Consider the following 18685-nt stretch of genomic DNA (forward strand, 5'->3'; position numbering starts at 1 on the left):
TCAGAATTACGGGGATATGTAGATACATAGTGGATGCTTTCCTGAAACGGAAAGTACTTGCAAGCAGCATAATACAAAGAATAGCAGGTTTACCCAGAATCCTTTGCAGTAGGCGGAGCTATGCAAATCATCTCTTTCCACACCTTTCTAATCCACAGCACTTGGAACCGCCAAGCGTGCAATGCTGCGGATTAGTTTCTAAATTTACACAGCCATCCAATTCCTACCTGTGGACACGTGTTTTGGGCTTTAGGCCCTCATCAGCACAGGGATGGAATTGGTTGGCTGTATGGAGTAGGGCTCGGTGAGCAAGCGATACATATATGCAATTTTGTCCCGCTACATTTAGCCCAACTTGGGTCTCTCCCTAAGGTGGCTAGCATATATGTATCGCTTGCTCACCGAGCCCCACTCCATACAGCCAACCAATTCCAGCCCTGTGCTGATGAGGGCCTAAAGCCCGAAACACGTGTCCACAGGTAGGAATTGGTTGGCTGTGTAAATTTAGAAACTAATCCGCAGCATTGCACGCTTGGCGGTTCCAAGCGCTGTGGATTAGACAGGGGTGGAAAGAGATGATTTGCATAGCTCCGCCTACTGCAAAGGATTCTGGATAAAACTGCTATTCTTTGTATTATGCTGCTTGCAAGTACTTTCCGTTTCAGGAAAGCATCCACTATGTATTTCCTTTAAGTAGAGGGCTTTTCGGTCTCTTTTGGCCCGCTACATTTAGCCCAACTTGGGTCTCTCCCTAAGGTGGCTAGCATATATGTAGGGGATATGTAGAAGCATTCCAGAGTTATTACTGCATAAAGTGATACATGTCATATTTTTTAACAAATGGGGCATGGCCTTTTAGCTCAAAATACGCTTGATGAGTAATAGCTTAAACAAATGTATAGAAATAAAAACTGTAATATTAATTATTTTAAAATAATTTTCAATGACAACTGATGGTCATATTTCTACTGACTAATTTGGAAAGAGTTAAGGTACAAAATCCACAAAAAGTCAGGATGGCCGAGCGGTCTAAGGCGCTGCGTTCAGGTCGCAGTCTCTATTGGAGGCGTGGGTTCAAATCCCACTTCTGACATCACCTTTTCGTTTCATGAAACTATACAGATTCCCTTCAGTTATTGATTAGATGGGGCTCAAACCAAACTTTGCAATGGGCCTTAAAAAACCTGATCCCAAAGTTATGACTACCTGGGAGTTTTTGGGGTGAATCTGAAATTGTCATCTATAAACGGAACTCTAGGATTGTGAAATAGGTTTTATGTGCATATGTTAGCTGTCTTGGCACCATAAAAATACTATGGGCGGTGAATGGGGAGGATTATTTCACCTCTTTGTGTTCTCTTTCCCTATTAGGTCGGAGATTCCACATCCTATGGGGCTGTTCTGGGAGATTTCTATAAACTGAATTGCAGGTAAGTCTAATTTCATATTTGTTTACCTCATTCCTCAATAGACCATAACAGTACTTAATAAACAAAAGCTGAAAAAGTAGGTAATCATAGATTAAAAAGTCTGAAATGCGCATGCGATACTGACATCTAAGTTTCAGCACATTTTGGGACAAACGTTTTCACATTGAAAGTTAACAATCATTAAAATATTTTCTCTAAATTTTTGTCTCCTTTTTTGCTCCAATTATTTGCATCTAATATCAAATAAAACTTGATGTAACATTATGCATACACATTGTGTTTTATGTGCAACCATCACCTGTCTCATAAACACAGGGTTAGAATGAACGTGATGAATAGAGTCAAATTGGAAATGTAAAAAAATCTGTCAAAATTGCATATTTTTTCTACTCATTCACAAAGAGTTAATGAAAGTTATTAAACATGTACAACAAAATGGCAGGAGTTTCAAATAAAAATCATGCTGCAAAAACTAGTCAAAGCAAAAATAAAAAAATACATTTTCAGGGGTTTCGCTTGACATTTGCCGAGTGTCAAACACTCCTAAAGTTGTATGTGTTTGGCCGAAATAGCTCAGTTGGGAGAGCGTTAGACTGAAGATCTAAAGGTCCCTGCTTCAATCCCGGGTTTCGGCAACATAATTTTTCTTCACTGTTTACATTTTAAGGAGAAAATGAAAAAAGCACATGGGCTGATGAGTTAAAGAAAATGAAAAAAGGCCTAAAAATCTTAACTATCTACAGAAAATAAAATGTTGAAAAGATGAGAAATGGGAGCTTTTCCTTTTGAGCAATTTTTCTTTTTTAATTTTTCCTCTATTTTGTTTATTTCCATTTCACTAAGCTGTAAGAGGATTTAATGGGAACCGGATAGCTGATACAGGCATCATGTATCAGACACTAGCTGAATGATTTCAGCCATGTATGTTTGACTATGAAATGCTGTGGTGTATATGAATTCATTGTGAGAAGTAATTTCTAAAATGGGGTCACTTTGGGAGGGGGTTTCTGCTGTTTTGGTACGTTTGTTACTCTGAAAATTTTACCGCAAACTATTCTTGCAAAATCTGCATTCCAAAACCCGAATAGTGCTCTTATTTTCAAAGCCCTGCTGTGTGGCCAAATGGTAGTTTCTGAAGAAATATGATGCATCACCGCATTTTGTGAGAAATCTAACATTTATAACATCCTAACAAAATCAAAGGAGGTTTGAAAATTAATGCTGACAAAAAGTACACACAAGAAAAATGCTATTTATTAATGTTTTTGTGTGTTGCGACAAGTTGGTTTAAGGGTATAAGCAGTCAAAGAATAAAAATGACTAATATTTCAAAATTTTAAGCAAACTTTAGATATTTTCACAGAAAAAAACTAAAAGTTTATTGACCTAAATTTACAGTTAATGTAAAGTACAATGTGTCACAAAAAACACTTTCAGAATTACGGGGATATGTAGAAGCATTCCAGAGTTATTACTGCATAAAGTGATACATGTCATATTTTTTAACAAATGGGGCTTGGCCTTTTAGCTCAAAATAGGCTTGATGACTAATAGTTTAAACAAATGTATAGAAATAAAAACTGTAATATTAATTATTTTAAAATAATTTTCAATGACAATTGATGGTCATATTTCTGCTGACTAATTTGGAAATAGTTAAGGTACACAATACACAAGAAGTCAGGATGGCCGAGCGGTCTAAGGCGCTGCGTTCAGGTCGCAGTCTCTCTTGGAGGCGTGGGTTCAAACCCCACTTCTGACATCACCTTTTCGTTTCATGAAACTATACAGATTCCCTTCAGTTATTGATTAGATGGGGCTCAAACCAAACTTAGCAATGGGCCTTGAAAAACCTGATCCCAAAGTTATGACTACCTGGGAGTTTTTGGGGTGAATCTGAAATTGTTATCTATAAACGGAACTCTAGGATTGTGAAATAGGTTTTATGTGCATATGTTAGCTGTCTTGGCACCATAAAAACACTATGGGCGGTGAATGGGGAGGATTATTTCACCTCTTTGTGTTCTCTTTCCCTATTAGGTCGGAGATTCCACATCCTATGGGGCTGTTCTGGGAGATTTCTATAAACTGAATTGCAGGTAAGTCTAATTTCATATTTGTTTACCTCATTCCTCAATAGACCATAACAGTACTTAATAAACAAAAGCTGAAAAAGTAGGTAATCATAGATTAAAAAGTCTGAAATGCGCATGCGATACTGACATCTAAGTTTCAGCACATTTTGGGACAAACGTTTTCACATTGAAAGTTAACAATCATTAAAATATTTTCTCTAAATTTTTGTCTTCTTTTTTGCTCCAATTATTTGCATCTAATATCAAATAAAACTTGACGTAACATTATGCATGCACATTGTGTTTTATGTGCAACCATCACCTGTCTCATAAACACAGGGTTAGAATGAACGTGATGAATAGAGTCAAATTGGAAATGTAAAAAAATCTGTCAAAATTGCATTTTTTTTCTACTCATTCACAAAGAGTTAATGAAAGTTATTAAACATGTACAACAAACTGGCAGGAGTTTCAAATAGAAATCATGCTGCAAAAACTAGTCAAAGCAAAAATAAAAATATACATTTTCAGGGGTTTCGCTTGACATTTGCCGAGTGTCAAACACTCCTAAAGTTGTTTGCGTGTGGCCGAAATAGCTCTGTTGGGAGAGCGTTAGACTGAAGATCTAAAGGTCCCTGGTTCGATCCCGGGTTTCGGCAACATAGTTTTTCTTCACTGATTACATTTTACGGAGAAAATGAACAAAGCACATGGGCTGATGACTTAAAGAAAATGAAAAAAGGCCTAAAAATGTTAACTATCTACAGAAAATAAAATGTTGAAAAGATGAGAAATGGGAGCTTTTCCTTTTGAGCAAATTATTATTTTTTTTTTATTTTTCCTCTATTTTGTTTATTTCCATTTCACTAAGCTGTAAGAGGATTTAATGGGAACCGGATAGCTGATACAGGCATCATGTATCAGACACTAGCTGAATGATTTCAGCCATGTATGTTTGACTATGAAATGCTGTGGTGTATATGAGTTCATTGTGAGAAGTAATTTCTAAAATGGGGTCACTTTGGGGGGGGTTTCTGTTGTTTTGGTACGTTTGGTACTCTGAAAATTTTACCGCAAACTATTCTTGCAAAATCTGCATTCCAAAACCCGAATAGTGCTCTTATTTTCAAAGCCCTGCTGTGTGGCCAAATGGTAGTTTCTGAAGAAATATAATGCATCACCGCATTTTGTGAGAAATCTAACATTTCTAACATCCTAACAAAATAAAAGGAGGTTTGAAAATTAATGCTGACAAAAAGTACACTCATGAAAAATGCTATTTATTAATGTTTTTGTGTGTTGCGACAAGTTGGTTTAAGGGTATAAGCAGTCAAAGAATAAAAATGACTAATATTTCAAAATTTTAAGCAAACTTTAGATATTTTCACAGAAAAAAACTAAAAGTTTATTGACCTAAATTTACAGTTAATGTAAAGTATAATGTGTCACAAAAAAACACTTTCAGAATTACGGGGATATGTAGAAGCATTCCAGAGTTATTACTGCATAAAGTGATACATGTCATATTTTTTAACAAATGGGGCTTGGCCTTTTAGCTCAAAATAGGCTTGATAACTAATAGTTTAAACAAATGTATAGAAATAAAAACTGTAATATTAATTATTTTAAAATAATTTTCAATGACAATTGATGGTCATATTTCTGCTGACTAATTTGGAAAGAGTTAAGGTACAAAATCCACAAGAAGTCAGGATGGCCGAGCGGTCTAAGGCGCTGCGTTCAGGTCGCAGTCTCTCTTGGAGGCGTGGGTTCAAATCCCACTTCTGACATCACCTTTTCGTTTCATGAAACTATACAGATTCCCCTCAGTTATTGATTAGATGGGGCTCAAACCAAACTTAGCAATGGGCCTTAAAAAACCTGATCCCAAAGTTATGACTACCTGGGAGTTTTTGGGGTGAATCTGAAATTGTCATCTATAAACGGAACTCTAGGATTGTGAAATAGGTTTTATGTGCATATGTTAGCTGTCTTGGCACCATAAAAATACTATGGGCGGTGAATGGGGAGGATTATTTCACCTCTTTGTGTTCTCTTTCCCTATTAGGTCGGAGATTCCACATCCTATGGGGCTGTTCTGGGAGATTTCTATAAACTGAATTGCAGGTAAGTCTAATTTCATATTTGCTTACCTCATTCCTCAATAGACCATAACAGTACTTAATAAACAAAAGCTGAAAAAGTAGGTAATCATAGATTAAAAAGTCTGAAATGCGCATGCGATACTGACATCTAAGTTTCAGCACATTTTGGGACAAACGTTTTCACATTGAAAGTTAACAATCATTAAAATATTTTCTCTAAATTTTTGCCTTCTCTTTTGCTCCAATCATTTGCATCTAATATCAAATAAAACTTGACGTAACATTATGCATGCACATTGTGTTTTATGTGCAGCCATCACCTGTCTCATAAACACAGGGTTAGAATGAACGTGATGAATAGAGTCAAATTGGAAATGTAAAAAAATCTATGTCAAAATTGCATTTTATTTCTACTCATTCACAAAGAGTTAATGAAAGTTATTAAACATGTACAACAAAATGGCAGGAGTTTCAAATAGAAATCATGCTGCAAAAACTAGTCAAAGCAAAAATAAAAATATACATTTTCAGGGGTTTCGCTTGACATTTGCCGAGTGTCAAACACTCCCAAAGTTGTTTGCGTTTGGCCGAAATAGCTCAGTTGGGAGAGCGTTAGACTGAAGATCTAAAGGTTCCTGGTTCAATCCCGGGTTTTGGCAACATAATTTTTCTTCACTGTTTACATTTTAAGGAGAAAATGAACAAAGCACATGGGCTGATGACTTAAAGAAAATGAAAAAATGCCTAAAAATCTTAACTATCTACAGAAAATAAAATGTTGAAAAGATGAGAAATGGGAGCTTTTCCTTTTGAGCAAATTATTGTTTTTTTTTAATTTTTCCTCTATTTTGTTTATTTCCATTTCACTAAGCTGTAAGAGGATTTAGTGGGAACCGGATAGCTGATACAGGCATCATGTATCAGACACTAGCTGAATGATTTCAGCCATGTATGTTTGACTATGAAATGCTGTGGTGTATATGAATTCATTGTGAGAAGTAATTTCTAAAATGGGGTCACTTTGGGGGGGGGGTTTCTGCTGTTTTGGTACGTTTGGTACTCTGAAAATTTTACCGCAAACTATTCTTGCAAAATCTGCATTCCAAAACCCGAATAGTGCTCTTATTTTCAAAGCCCTGCTGTGTGGCCAAATGGTAGTTTCTGAAGAAATATGATGCATCACCGCATTTTGTGAGAAATCTAACATTTCTAACATCCTAACAAAATAAAAGGAGGTTTGAAAATTAATGCTGACAAAAAGTACACACATGAAAAATGCTATTTATTAATGTTTTTGTGTGTTGCGACAAGTTGGTTTAAGGGTATAAGCAGTCAAAGAATAAAAATGACTAATATTTCAAAATTTTAAGCAAACTTTAGATATTTTCACAGAAAAAAACTAAAAGTTTATTGACCTAAATTTACAGTTAATGTAAAGTACAATGTGTCACAAAAAACACTTTCAGAATTACGGGGATATGTAGAAGCATTCCAGAGTTATTACTGCATAAAGTGATACATGTCATATTTTTTAACAAATGGGGCTTGGCCTTTTAGCTCAAAATAGGCTTGATAACTAATAGTTTAAACAAATGTATAGAAATAAAAACTGTAATATTAATTATTTTAAAATAATTTTCAATGACAATTGATGGTCATATTTCTGCTGACTAATTTGGAAAGAGTTAAGGTACAAAATCCACAAGAATTCAGGATGGCCGAGCGGTCTAAGGCGCTGCGTTCAAGTCGCAGTCTCTCTTGGAGGCGTGGGTTCAAATCCCACTTCTGACATCACCTTTTCGTTTCATGAAACTATACAGATTCCCTTCAGTTATTGATTAGATGGGGATCAAACCAAACTTAGCAATGATCCTTAAAAAACCTGATCCCAAAGTTATGACTACCTGGGAGTTTTTGGGGTGAATCTGAAATTGTCATCTATAAACGGAACTCTAGGATTTTGAAATAGGTTTTATGTGCATATGTTAGCTGTCTTGGCACCATAAAAATACTATGGGCGGTGAATGGGGAGGATTATTTCACCTCTTTGTGTTCTCTTTCCCTATTAGGTCGGAGATTCCACATCCTATGGGGCTGTTCTGGGAGATTTCTATAAACTGAATTGCAGGTAAGTCTAATTTCATATTTGTTTACCTCATTCCTCAATAGACCATAACAGTACTTAATAAACAAAAGCTGAAAAAGTAGGTAATCATAGAATAAAAAGTCTGAAATGCGCATGCGATACTGACATCTAAGTTTCAGCACATTTTGGGACAAACGTTTTCAAGATTGAAAGTTAACAATCATTAAAATATTTTCTCTAAAATTTTGTCTCCTTTTTTGCTCCAATTATTTGCATCTAATATCAAATAAAACTTGATGTAACATTATGCATGCACATTGTGTTCTATGTGCAACCATCACCTGTCTCATAAACACAGGGTTAGAATGAACGTGATGAATAGAGTCAAATTGGAAATGTAAAAAAATCTGTCAAAATTGCATTTTTTTTCTACTCATTCACAAAGAGTTAATGAAAGTTATTAAACATGTACAACAAAATGGCAGGAGTTTCAAATAGAAATCATGCTGCAAAAACTAGTCAAAGCAAAAATAAAAATATACATTTTCAGGGGTTTCGCTTGACATTTGCCAAGTGTCAAACACTCCTAAAGTTGTTTGTGTTTGGCTGAAATAGCTCAGTTGGGAGAGCGTTAGACTGAAGATCTAAAGGTCCATGGTTCGATCCCGGGTTTCGGCAACAAAATTTTTCTTCACTGTTTACATTTTAAGGAGAAAATGAACAAAGCACATGGGCTGATGACTTAAAGAAAATGAAAAAAGGCCTAAAAATCTTAACTATCTACAGAAAATAAAATGTTGAAAAGATAAGAAATGGGAGCTTTTCCTTTTGAGCAAATTATTTATTTTTTTTAATTTTTCCTCTATTTTGTTTATTTCCATTTCACTAAGCTGTAAGAGGATTTAGTGGGAACCGGATAGCTGATACAGGCATCATGTATCAGACACTAGCTGAATGATTTCAGCCATGTATGTTTGACTATGAAATGCTGTGGTGTATATGAATTCATTGTGAGAAGTAATTTCTAAAATGGGGTCACTTTGGGGGGGGGTTTCTGCTGTTTTGGTACGTTTGGTACTCTGAAAATTTTACCGCAAACTATTCTTGCAAAATCTGCATTCCAAAACCCGAATAGTGCTCTTATTTTCAAAGCCCTGCTGTGTGGCCAAATGGTAGTTTCTGAAGAAATATGATGCATCACCGCATTTTGTGAGAAATCTAACATTTCTAACATCCTAACAAAATAAAAGGAGGTTTGAAAATTAATGCTGACAAAAAGTACACACATGAAAAATGCTATTTATTAATGTTTTTGTGTGTTGCGACAAGTTGGTTTAAGGGTATAAGCAGTCAAAGAATAAAAATGACTAATATTTCAAAATTTTAAGCAAACTTTAGATATTTTCACAGAAAAAAACTAAAAGTTTATTGACCTAAATTTACAGTTAATGTAAAGTACAATGTGTCACAAAAAACACTTTCAGAATTACGGGGATATGTAGAAGCATTCCAGATTTATTACTGCATAAAGTGATACATGTCATATTTTTTAACAAATGGGGCTTGGCCTTTTAGCTCAAAATAGGCTTGATAACTAATAGTTTAAACAAATGTATAGAAATAAAAACTGTAATATTAATTATTTTAAAATAATTTTCAATGACAATTGATGGTCATATTTCTGCTGACTAATTTGGAAAGAGTTAAGGTACAAAATCCACAAGAATTCAGGATGGCCGAGCGGTCTAAGGCGCTGCGGTCAAGTCGCAGTCTCTCTTGGAGGCGTGGGTTCAAATCACACTTCTGACATCACCTTTTCGTTTCATGAAACTATACAGATTCCCTTCAGTTATTGATTAGATGGGGATCAAACCAAACTTAGCAATGATCCTTAAAAAACCTGATCCCAAAGTTATGACTACCTGGGAGTTTTTGGGGTGAATCTGAAATTGTCATCTATAAACGGAACTCTAGGATTTTGAAATAGGTTTTATGTGCATATGTTAGCTGTCTTGGCACCATAAAAATACTATGGGCGGTGAATGGGGAGGATTATTTCACCTCTTTGTGTTCTCTTTCCCTATTAGGTCGGAGATTCCACATCCTATGGGGCTGTTCTGGGAGATTTCTATAAACTGAATTGCAGGTAAGTCTAATTTCATATTTGTTTACCTCATTCCTCAATAGACCATAACAGTACTTAATAAACAAAAGCTGAAAAAGTAGGTAATCATAGAATAAAAAGTCTGAAATGCGCATGCGATACTGACATCTAAGTTTCAGCACATTTTGGGACAAACGTTTTCAAGATTGAAAGTTAACAATCATTAAAATATTTTCTCTAAATTTTTGTCTCCTTTTTTGCTCCAATTATTTGCATCTAATATCAAATAAAACTTGATGTAACATTATGCATGCACATTGTGTTCTATGTGCAACCATCACCTGTCTCATAAACACAGGGTTAGAATGAACGTGATGAATAGAGTCAAATTGGAAATGTAAAAAAATCTGTCAAAATTGCATTTTTTTTCTACTCATTCACAAAGAGTTAATGAAAGTTATTAAACATGTACAACAAAATGGCAGGAGTTTCAAATAGAAATCATGCTGCAAAAACTAGTCAAAGCAAAAATAAAAATATACATTTTCAGGGGTTTCGCTTGACATTTGCCGAGTGTCAAACACTCCTAAAGTTGTTTGTGTTTGGCCGAAATAGCTCAGTTGGGAGAGCGTTAGACTGAAGATCTAAAGGTCCCTGGTTCGATCCCGGGTTTCGGCAACAAAATTTTTCTTCACTGTTTACATTTTAAGGAGAAAATGAACAAAGCACATGGGCTGATGACTTAAAGAAAATGAAAAAGGCCTAAAAATCTTAACTATCTACAGAAAATAAAATGTTGAAAAGATAAGAAATGGGAGCTTTTCCTTTTGAGCAAATTATTTTTTTTTTTTAATTTTTCCTCTATTTTGTTTATTTCCATTTCACTAAGCTGTAAGAGGATTTAGTGGGAACCGGATAGCTGATACAGGCATCATGTATCAGACACTAGCTGAATGATTTCAGCCATGTATGTTTGACTATGAAATGCTGTGGTGTATATGAATTCATTGTGAGAAGTAATTTCTAAAATGGGGTCACTTTGGGGGGGGTTTCTGCTGTTTTGGTACGTTTGGTACTCTGAAAATTTTACCGCAAACTATTCTTGCAAAATCTGCATTCCAAAACCCGAATAGTGCTCTTATTTTCAAAGCCCTGCTGTGTGGCCAAATGGTAGTTTCTGAAGAAATATGATGCATCACCGCATTTTGTGAGAAATCTAACATTTCTAACATCCTAACAAAATAAAAGGAGGTTTGAAAATTAATGCTGACAAAAAGTACACACATGAAAAATGCTATTTATTAATGTTTTTGTGTGTTGCGACAAGTTGGTTTAAGGGTATAAGCAGTCAAAGAATAAAAATGACTAATATTTCAAAATTTTAAGCAAACTTTAGATATTTTCACAGAAAAAAACTAAAAGTTTATTGACCTAAATTTACAGTTAATGTAAAGTACAATGTGTCACAAAAAACACTTTCAGAATTACGGGGATATGTAGAAGCATTCCAGAGTTATTACTGCATAAAGTGATACATGTCATATTTTTTAACAAATGGGGCTTGGCCTTTTAGCTCAAAATAGGCTTGATAACTAATAGTTTAAACAAATGTATAGAAATAAAAACTGTAATATTAATTATTTTAAAATAATTTTCAATGACAATTGATGGTCATATTTCTGCTGACTAATTTGGAAAGAGTTAAGGTACAAAATCCACAAGAATTCAGGATGGCCGAGCGGTCTAAGGCGCTGCGGTCAAGTCGCAGTCTCTCTTGGAGGCGTGGGTTCAAATCCCACTTCTGACATCACCTTTTCGTTTCATGAAACTATACAGATTCCCTTCAGTTATTGATTAGATGGGGATCAAACCAAACTTAGCAATGATCCTTAAAAAACCTGATCCCAAAGTTATGACTACCTGGGAGTTTTTGGGGTGAATCTGAAATTGTCATCTATAAACGGAACTCTAGGATTTTGAAATAGGTTTTATGTGCATATGTTAGCTGTCTTGGCACCATAAAAATACTATGGGCGGTGAATGGGGAGGATTATTTCACCTCTTTGTGTTCTCTTTCCCTATTAGGTCGGAGATTCCACATCCTATGGGGCTGTTCTGGGAGATTTCTATAAACTGAATTGCAGGTAAGTCTAATTTCATATTTGTTTACCTCATTCCTCAATAGACCATAACAGTACTTAATAAACAAAAGCTGAAAAAGTAGGTAATCATAGAATAAAAAGTCTGAAATGCGCATGCGATACTGACATCTAAGTTTCAGCACATTTTGGGACAAACGTTTTCAAGATTGAAAGTTAACAATCATTAAAATATTTTCTCTAAATTTTTGTCTCCTTTTTTGCTCCAATTATTTGCATCTAATATCAAATAAAACTTGATGTAACATTATGCATGCACATTGTGTTCTATGTGCAACCATCACCTGTCTCATAAACACAGGGTTAGAATGAACGTGATGAATAGAGTCAAATTGGAAATGTAAAAAAATCTGTCAAAATTGCATTTTTTTTCTACTCATTCACAAAGAGTTAATGAAAGTTATTAAACATGTACAACAAAATGGCAGGAGTTTCAAATAGAAATCATGCTGCAAAAACTAGTCAAAGCAAAAATAAAAATATACATTTTCAGGGGTTTCGCTTGACATTTGTCGAGTGTCAAACACTCCTAAAGTTGTTTGTGTTTGGCCGAAATAGCTCAGTTGGGAGAGCGTTAGACTGAAGATCTAAAGGTCCCTGGTTCGATCCTGGGTTTCGGCAACAAAATTTTTCTTCACTGTTTACATTTTAAGGAGAAAATGAACAAAGCACATGGGCTGATGACTTAAAGAAAATGAAAAAAGGCCTAAAAATCTTAACTATCTACAGAAAATAAAATGTTGAAAAGATAAGAAATGGGAGCTTTTCCTTTTGAGCAAATTATTTTTTTTTTTTAATTTTTCCTCTATTTTGTTTATTTCCATTTCACTAAGCTGTAAGAGGATTTAGTGGGAACCGGATAGCTGATACAGGCATCATGTATCAGACACTAGCTGAATGATTTCAGCCATGTATGTTTGACTATGAAATGCTGTGGTGTATATGAATTCATTGTGAGAAGTAATTTCTAAAATGGGGTCACTTTGGGGGGGGGGGGTTTCTGCTGTTTTGGTACGTTTGGTGCTCTGAAAATTTTACCGCAAACTATTCTTGCAAAATCTGCATTCCAAAACCCGAATAGTGCTCTTATTTTCAAAGCCCTGCTGTGTGGCCAAATGGTAGTTTCTGAAGAAATATGATGCATCACCGCATTTTGTGAGAAATCTAACATTTCTAACATCCTAACAAAATAAAAGGAGGTTTGAAAATTAATGCTGACAAAAAGTACACACATGAAAAATGCTATTTATTAATGTTTTTGTGTGTTGCGACAAGTTGGTTTAAGGGTATAAGCAGTCAAAGAATAAAAATGACTAATATTTCAAAATTTTAAGCAAACTTTAGATATTTTCACAGAAAAAAACTAAAAGTTTATTGACCTAAATTTACAGTTAATGTAAAGTACAATGTGTCACAAAAAACACTTTCAGAATTACGGTGATATGTAGAAGCATTCCAGAGTTATTACTGCATAAAGTGATACATGTCATATTTTTTAACAAATGGGGCTTGGCCTTTTAGCTCAAAATAGGCTTGATAACTAATAGTTTAAACAAATGTATAGAAATAAAAACTGTAATATTAATTATTTTAAAATAATTTTCAATGACAATTGATGGTCATATTTCTGCTGACTAATTTGGAAAGAGTTAAGGTACAAAATCCACAAGAATTCAGGATGGCCGAGCGGTCTAAGGCGCTGCGTTCAAGTCGCAGTCTCTCTTGGAGGCGTGGGTTCAAATCCCACTTCTGACATCACCTTTTCGTTTCATGAAACTATACAGATTCCCTTCAGTTATTGATTAGATGGGGATCAAACCAAACTTAGCAATGATCCTTAAAAAACCTGATCCCAAAGTTATGACTACCTGGGAGTTTTTGGGGTGAATCTGAAATTGTCATCTATAAACGGAACTCTAGGATTTTGAAATAGGTTTTATGTGCATATGTTAGCTGTCTTGGCACCATAAAAATACTATGGGCGGTGAATGGGGAGGATTATTTCACCTCTTTGTGTTCTCTTTCCCTATTAGGTCGGAGATTCCACATCCTATGGGGCTGTTCTGGGAGATTTCTATAAACTGAATTGCAGATAAGTCTAATTTCATATTTGTTTACCTCATTCCTCAATAGACCATAACAGTACTTAATAAACAAAAGCTGAAAAAGTAGGTAATCATAGAATAAAAAGTCTGAAATGCGCATGCGATACTGACATCTAAGTTTCAGCACATTTTGGGACAAACGTTTTCAAGATTGAAAGTTAACAATCATTAAAATATTTTCTCTAAATTTTTGTCTCCTTTTTTGCTCCAATTATTTGCATCTAATATCAAATAAAACTTGATGTAACATTATGCATGCACATTGTGTTCTATGTGCAACCATCACCTGTCTCATAAACACAGGGTTAGAATGAACGTGATGAATAGAGTCAAATTGGAAATGTAAAAAAATCTGTCAAAATTGCATTTTTTTTCTACTCATTCACAAAGAGTTAATGAAAGTTATTAAACATGTACAACAAAATGGCAGGAGTTTCAAATAGAAATCATGCTGCAAAAACTAGTCAAAGCAAAAATAAAAATATACATTTTCTGGGGTTTCGCTTGACATTTGCCGAGTGTCAAACACTCCTAAAGTTGTTTGTGTTTGGCCGAAATAGCTCAGTTGGGAGAGCGTTAGACTGAAGATCTAAAGGTCCCTGGTTCGATCCCGGGTTTCGGCAACAAAATTTTTCTTCACTGTTTACATTTTAAGGAGAAAATGAACAAAGCACATGGGCTGATGACTTAAAGAAAATGAAAAAAGACCTAAAAATCTTAACTATCTACAGAAAATAAAATGTTGAAAAGATAAGAAATGGGAGCTTTTCCTTTTGAGCAAATTATTATTTTTTTTTAATTTTTCCTCTATTTTGTTTATTTCCATTTCACTAAGCTGTAAGAGGATTTAGTGGGAACCGGATAGCTGATACAGGCATCATGTATCAGACACTAGCTGAATGATTTCAGCCATGTATGTTTGACTATGAAATGCTGTGGTGTATATGAATTCATTGTGAGAAGTAATTTCTAAAATGGGGTCACTTTGGGGGGGGGGTTTCTGTTGTTTTGGTACGTTTGGTACTCTGAAAATTTTACCGCAAACTATTCTTGCAAAATCTGCATTCCAAAACCCGAATAGTGCTCTTATTTTCAAAGCCTTGCTGTGTGGCCAAATGGTAGTTTCTGAAGAAATATGATGCATCACCGCATTTTGTGAGAAATCTAACATTTCTAACATCCTAACAAAATAAAAGGAGGTTTGAAAATTAATGCTGACAAAAAGTACACACATGAAAAATGCTATTTATTAATGTTTTTGTGTGTTGCGACAAGTTGGTTTAAGGGTATAAGCAATCAAAGAATAAAAATGACTAATATTTCAAAATTTTAAGCAAACTTTAGATATTTTCACAGAAAAAAACTAAAAGTTTATTGACCTAAATTTACAGTTAATGTAAAGTACAATGTGTCACAAAAAACACTTTCAGAATTACGGGGATATGTAGAAGCATTCCAGAGTTATTACTGCATAAAGTGATACATGTCATATTTTTTAACAAATGGGGCTTGGCCTTTTAGCTCAAAATAGGCTTGATAACTAATAGTTTAAACAAATGTATAGAAATAAAAACTGTAATATTAATTATTTTAAAATAATTTTCAATGACAATTGATGGTCATATTTCTGCTGACTAATTTGGAAAGAGTTAAGGTACAAAATCCACAAGAATTCAGGATGGCCGAGCGGTCTAAGGCGCTGCGTTCAAGTCGCAGTCTCTCTTGGAGGCGTGGGTTCAAATCCCACTTCTGACATCACCTTTTCGTTTCATGAAACTATACAGATTCCCTTCAGTTATTGATTAGATGGGGATCAAACCAAACTTAGCAATGATCCTTAAAAAACCTGATCCCAAGGTTATGACTACCTGGGAGTTTTTGGGGTGAATCTGAAATTGTCATCTATAAACGGAACTCTAGGATTTTGAAATAGGTTTTATGTGCATATGTTAGCTGTCTTGGCACCATAAAAATACTATGGGCGGTGAATGGGGAGGATTATTTCACCTCTTTGTGTTCTCTTTCCCTATTAGGTCGGAGATTCCACATCCTATGGGGCTGTTCTGGGAGATTTCTATAAACTGAATTGCAGGTAAGTCTAATTTCATATTTGTTTACCTCATTCCTCAATAGACCATAACAGTACTTAATAAACAAAAGCTGAAAAAGTAGGTAATCATAGAATAAAAAGTCTGAAATGCGCATGCGATACTGACATCTAAGTTTCAGCACATTTTGGGACAAACGTTTTCAAGATTGAAAGTTAACAATCATTAAAATATTTTCTCTAAATTTTTGTCTCCTTTTTTGCTCCAATTATTTGCATCTAATATCAAATAAAACTTGATGTAACATTATGCATGCACATTGTGTTCTATGTGCAACCATCACCTGTCTCATAAACACAGGGTTAGAATGAACGTGATGAATAGAGTCAAATTGGAAATGTAAAAAAATCTGTCAAAATTGCATTTTTTTTCTACTCATTCACAAAGAGTTAATGAAAGTTATTAAACATGTACAACAAAATGGCAGGAGTTTCAAATAGAAATCATGCTGCAAAAACTAGTCAAAGCAAAAATAAAAATATACATTTTCAGGGGTTTCGCTTGACATTTGCCGAGTGTCAAACACTCCTAAAGTTGTTTGTGTTTGGCCGAAATAGCTCAGTTGGGAGAGCGTTAGACTGAAGATCTAAAGGTCCCTGGTTCGATCCCGGGTTTCGGCAACAAAATTTTTCTTCACTGTTTACATTTTAAGGAGAAAATGAACAAAGCACATGGGCTGATGACTTAAAGAAAATGAAAAAAGGCCTAAAAATCTTAACTATCTACAGAAAATAAAATGTTGAAAAGATAAGAAATGGGAGCTTTTCCTTTTGAGCAAATTATTTTTTTTTTTTAATTTTTCCTCTATTTTGTTTATTTCCATTTCACTAAGCTGTAAGAGGATTTAGTGGGAACCGGATAGCTGATACAGGCATCATGTATCAGACGCTAGCTGAATGATTTCAGCCATGTATGTTTGACTATGAAATGCTGTGGTGTATATGAATTCATTGTGAGAAGTAATTTCTAAAATGGGGTCACTTTGGGGGGGGGGGTTTCTGCTGTTTTGGTACGTTTGGTGCTCTGAAAATTTTACCGCAAACTATTCTTGCAAAATCTGCATTCCAAAACCCGAATAGTGCTCTTATTTTCAAAGCCCTGCTGTGTGGCCAAATGGTAGTTTCTGAAGAAATATGATGCATCACCGCATTTTGTGAGAAATCTAACATTTCTAACATCCTAACAAAATAAAAGGAGGTTTGAAAATTAATGCTGACAAAAAGTACACACATGAAAAATGCTATTTATTAATGTTTTTGTGTGTTGCGACAAGTTGGTTTAAGGGTATAAGCAGTCAAAGAATAAAAATGACTAATATTTCAAAATTTTAAGCAAACTTTAGATATTTTCACAGAAAAAAACTAAAAGTTTATTGACCTAAATTTACAGTTAATGTAAAGTACAATGTGTCACAAAAAACACTTTCAGAATTACGGGGATATGTAGAAGCATTCCAGAGTTATTACTGCATAAAGTGATACATGTCATATTTTTTAACAAATGGGGCTTGGCCTTTTAGCTCAAAATAGGCTTGATAACTAATAGTTTAAACAAATGTATAGAAATAAAAACTGTAATATTAATTATTTTAAAATAATTTTCAATGACAATTGATGGTCATATTTCTGCTGACTAATTTGGAAAGAGTTAAGGTACAAAATCCACAAGAATTCAGGATGGCCGAGCGGTCTAAGGCGCTGCGTTCAAGTCGCAGTCTCTCTTGGAGGCGTGGGTTCAAATCCCACTTCTGACATCACCTTTTCGTTTCATGAAACTATACAGATTCCCTTCAGTTATTGATTAGATGGGGATCAAACCAAACTTAGCAATGATCCTTAAAAAACCTGATCCCAAAGTTATGACTACCTGGGAGTTTTTGGGGTGAATCTGAAATTGTCATCTATAAACGGAACTCTAGGATTTTGAAATAGGTTTTATGTGCATATGTTAGCTGTCTTGGCACCATAAAAATACTATGGGCGGTGAATGGGGAGGATTATTTCACCTCTTTGTGTTCTCTTTCCCTATTAGGTCGGAGATTCCACATCCTATGGGGCTGTTCTGGGAGATTTCTATAAACTGAATTGCAGATAAGTCTAATTTCATATTTGTTTACCTCATTCCTCAATAGACCATAACAGTACTTAATAAACAAAAGCTGAAAAAGTAGGCAATCATAGAATAAAAAGTCTGAAATGCGCATGCGATACTGACATCTAAGTTTCAGCACATTTTGGGACAAACGTTTTCAAGATTGAAAGTTAACAATCATTAAAATATTTTCTCTAAATTTTTGTCTCCTTTTTTGCTCCAATTATTTGCATCTAATATCAAATAAAACTTGATGTAACATTATGCATGCACATTGTGTTCTATGTGCAACCATCACCTGTCTCATAAACACAGGGTTAGAATGAACGTGATGAATAGAGTCAAATTGGAAATGTAAAAAAATCTGTCAAAATTGCATTTTTTTTCTACTCATTCACAAAGAGTTAATGAAAGTTATTAAA

General features: G+C 34.6%; 16 non-coding genes across 16 annotated transcripts; all 16 read left to right on the forward strand.

Annotated features, from left to right (window-relative positions):
• The first annotated feature begins 1010 nt into the window (after positions 1-1010).
• On the forward strand, positions 1011-1093 carry TRNAL-CAG (transfer RNA leucine (anticodon CAG)). Its single transcript has one exon. It is a non-coding gene; the product is annotated as a tRNA-Leu (tRNA).
• An 899-nt stretch (positions 1094-1992) lies between these two features.
• TRNAF-GAA (transfer RNA phenylalanine (anticodon GAA)) lies at positions 1993-2065 on the forward strand. The gene has a single exon. It is a non-coding gene; the product is annotated as a tRNA-Phe (tRNA).
• Positions 2066-3109: 1044 nt separating this feature from the next.
• TRNAL-CAG (transfer RNA leucine (anticodon CAG)) lies at positions 3110-3192 on the forward strand. The gene has a single exon. It is a non-coding gene; the product is annotated as a tRNA-Leu (tRNA).
• Positions 3193-4091: 899 nt separating this feature from the next.
• On the forward strand, positions 4092-4164 carry TRNAF-GAA (transfer RNA phenylalanine (anticodon GAA)). The gene has a single exon. It is a non-coding gene; the product is annotated as a tRNA-Phe (tRNA).
• Positions 4165-5212: 1048 nt separating this feature from the next.
• TRNAL-CAG (transfer RNA leucine (anticodon CAG)) lies at positions 5213-5295 on the forward strand. The gene has a single exon. It is a non-coding gene; the product is annotated as a tRNA-Leu (tRNA).
• A 901-nt stretch (positions 5296-6196) lies between these two features.
• TRNAF-GAA (transfer RNA phenylalanine (anticodon GAA)) lies at positions 6197-6269 on the forward strand. The gene has a single exon. It is a non-coding gene; the product is annotated as a tRNA-Phe (tRNA).
• Positions 6270-7318: 1049 nt separating this feature from the next.
• TRNAL-CAA (transfer RNA leucine (anticodon CAA)) lies at positions 7319-7401 on the forward strand. Its single transcript has one exon. It is a non-coding gene; the product is annotated as a tRNA-Leu (tRNA).
• Positions 7402-8301: 900 nt separating this feature from the next.
• Positions 8302-8374, forward strand: TRNAF-GAA (transfer RNA phenylalanine (anticodon GAA)). The gene has a single exon. It is a non-coding gene; the product is annotated as a tRNA-Phe (tRNA).
• A 2031-nt stretch (positions 8375-10405) lies between these two features.
• On the forward strand, positions 10406-10478 carry TRNAF-GAA (transfer RNA phenylalanine (anticodon GAA)). The gene has a single exon. It is a non-coding gene; the product is annotated as a tRNA-Phe (tRNA).
• Positions 10479-11524: 1046 nt separating this feature from the next.
• Positions 11525-11607, forward strand: TRNAL-CAA (transfer RNA leucine (anticodon CAA)). The gene has a single exon. It is a non-coding gene; the product is annotated as a tRNA-Leu (tRNA).
• A 900-nt stretch (positions 11608-12507) lies between these two features.
• Positions 12508-12580, forward strand: TRNAF-GAA (transfer RNA phenylalanine (anticodon GAA)). Its single transcript has one exon. It is a non-coding gene; the product is annotated as a tRNA-Phe (tRNA).
• A 1051-nt stretch (positions 12581-13631) lies between these two features.
• Positions 13632-13714, forward strand: TRNAL-CAA (transfer RNA leucine (anticodon CAA)). Its single transcript has one exon. It is a non-coding gene; the product is annotated as a tRNA-Leu (tRNA).
• Positions 13715-14614: 900 nt separating this feature from the next.
• TRNAF-GAA (transfer RNA phenylalanine (anticodon GAA)) lies at positions 14615-14687 on the forward strand. The gene has a single exon. It is a non-coding gene; the product is annotated as a tRNA-Phe (tRNA).
• A 1049-nt stretch (positions 14688-15736) lies between these two features.
• TRNAL-CAA (transfer RNA leucine (anticodon CAA)) lies at positions 15737-15819 on the forward strand. Its single transcript has one exon. It is a non-coding gene; the product is annotated as a tRNA-Leu (tRNA).
• A 900-nt stretch (positions 15820-16719) lies between these two features.
• TRNAF-GAA (transfer RNA phenylalanine (anticodon GAA)) lies at positions 16720-16792 on the forward strand. The gene has a single exon. It is a non-coding gene; the product is annotated as a tRNA-Phe (tRNA).
• A 1050-nt stretch (positions 16793-17842) lies between these two features.
• TRNAL-CAA (transfer RNA leucine (anticodon CAA)) lies at positions 17843-17925 on the forward strand. Its single transcript has one exon. It is a non-coding gene; the product is annotated as a tRNA-Leu (tRNA).
• Positions 17926-18685: the final 760 nt, after the last annotated feature.

Source organism: Ranitomeya imitator, chromosome 10, assembly GCF_032444005.1.
Source record: "Ranitomeya imitator isolate aRanImi1 chromosome 10, aRanImi1.pri, whole genome shotgun sequence".
Classification (NCBI taxonomy): Eukaryota; Metazoa; Chordata; class Amphibia; order Anura; family Dendrobatidae; genus Ranitomeya; species Ranitomeya imitator.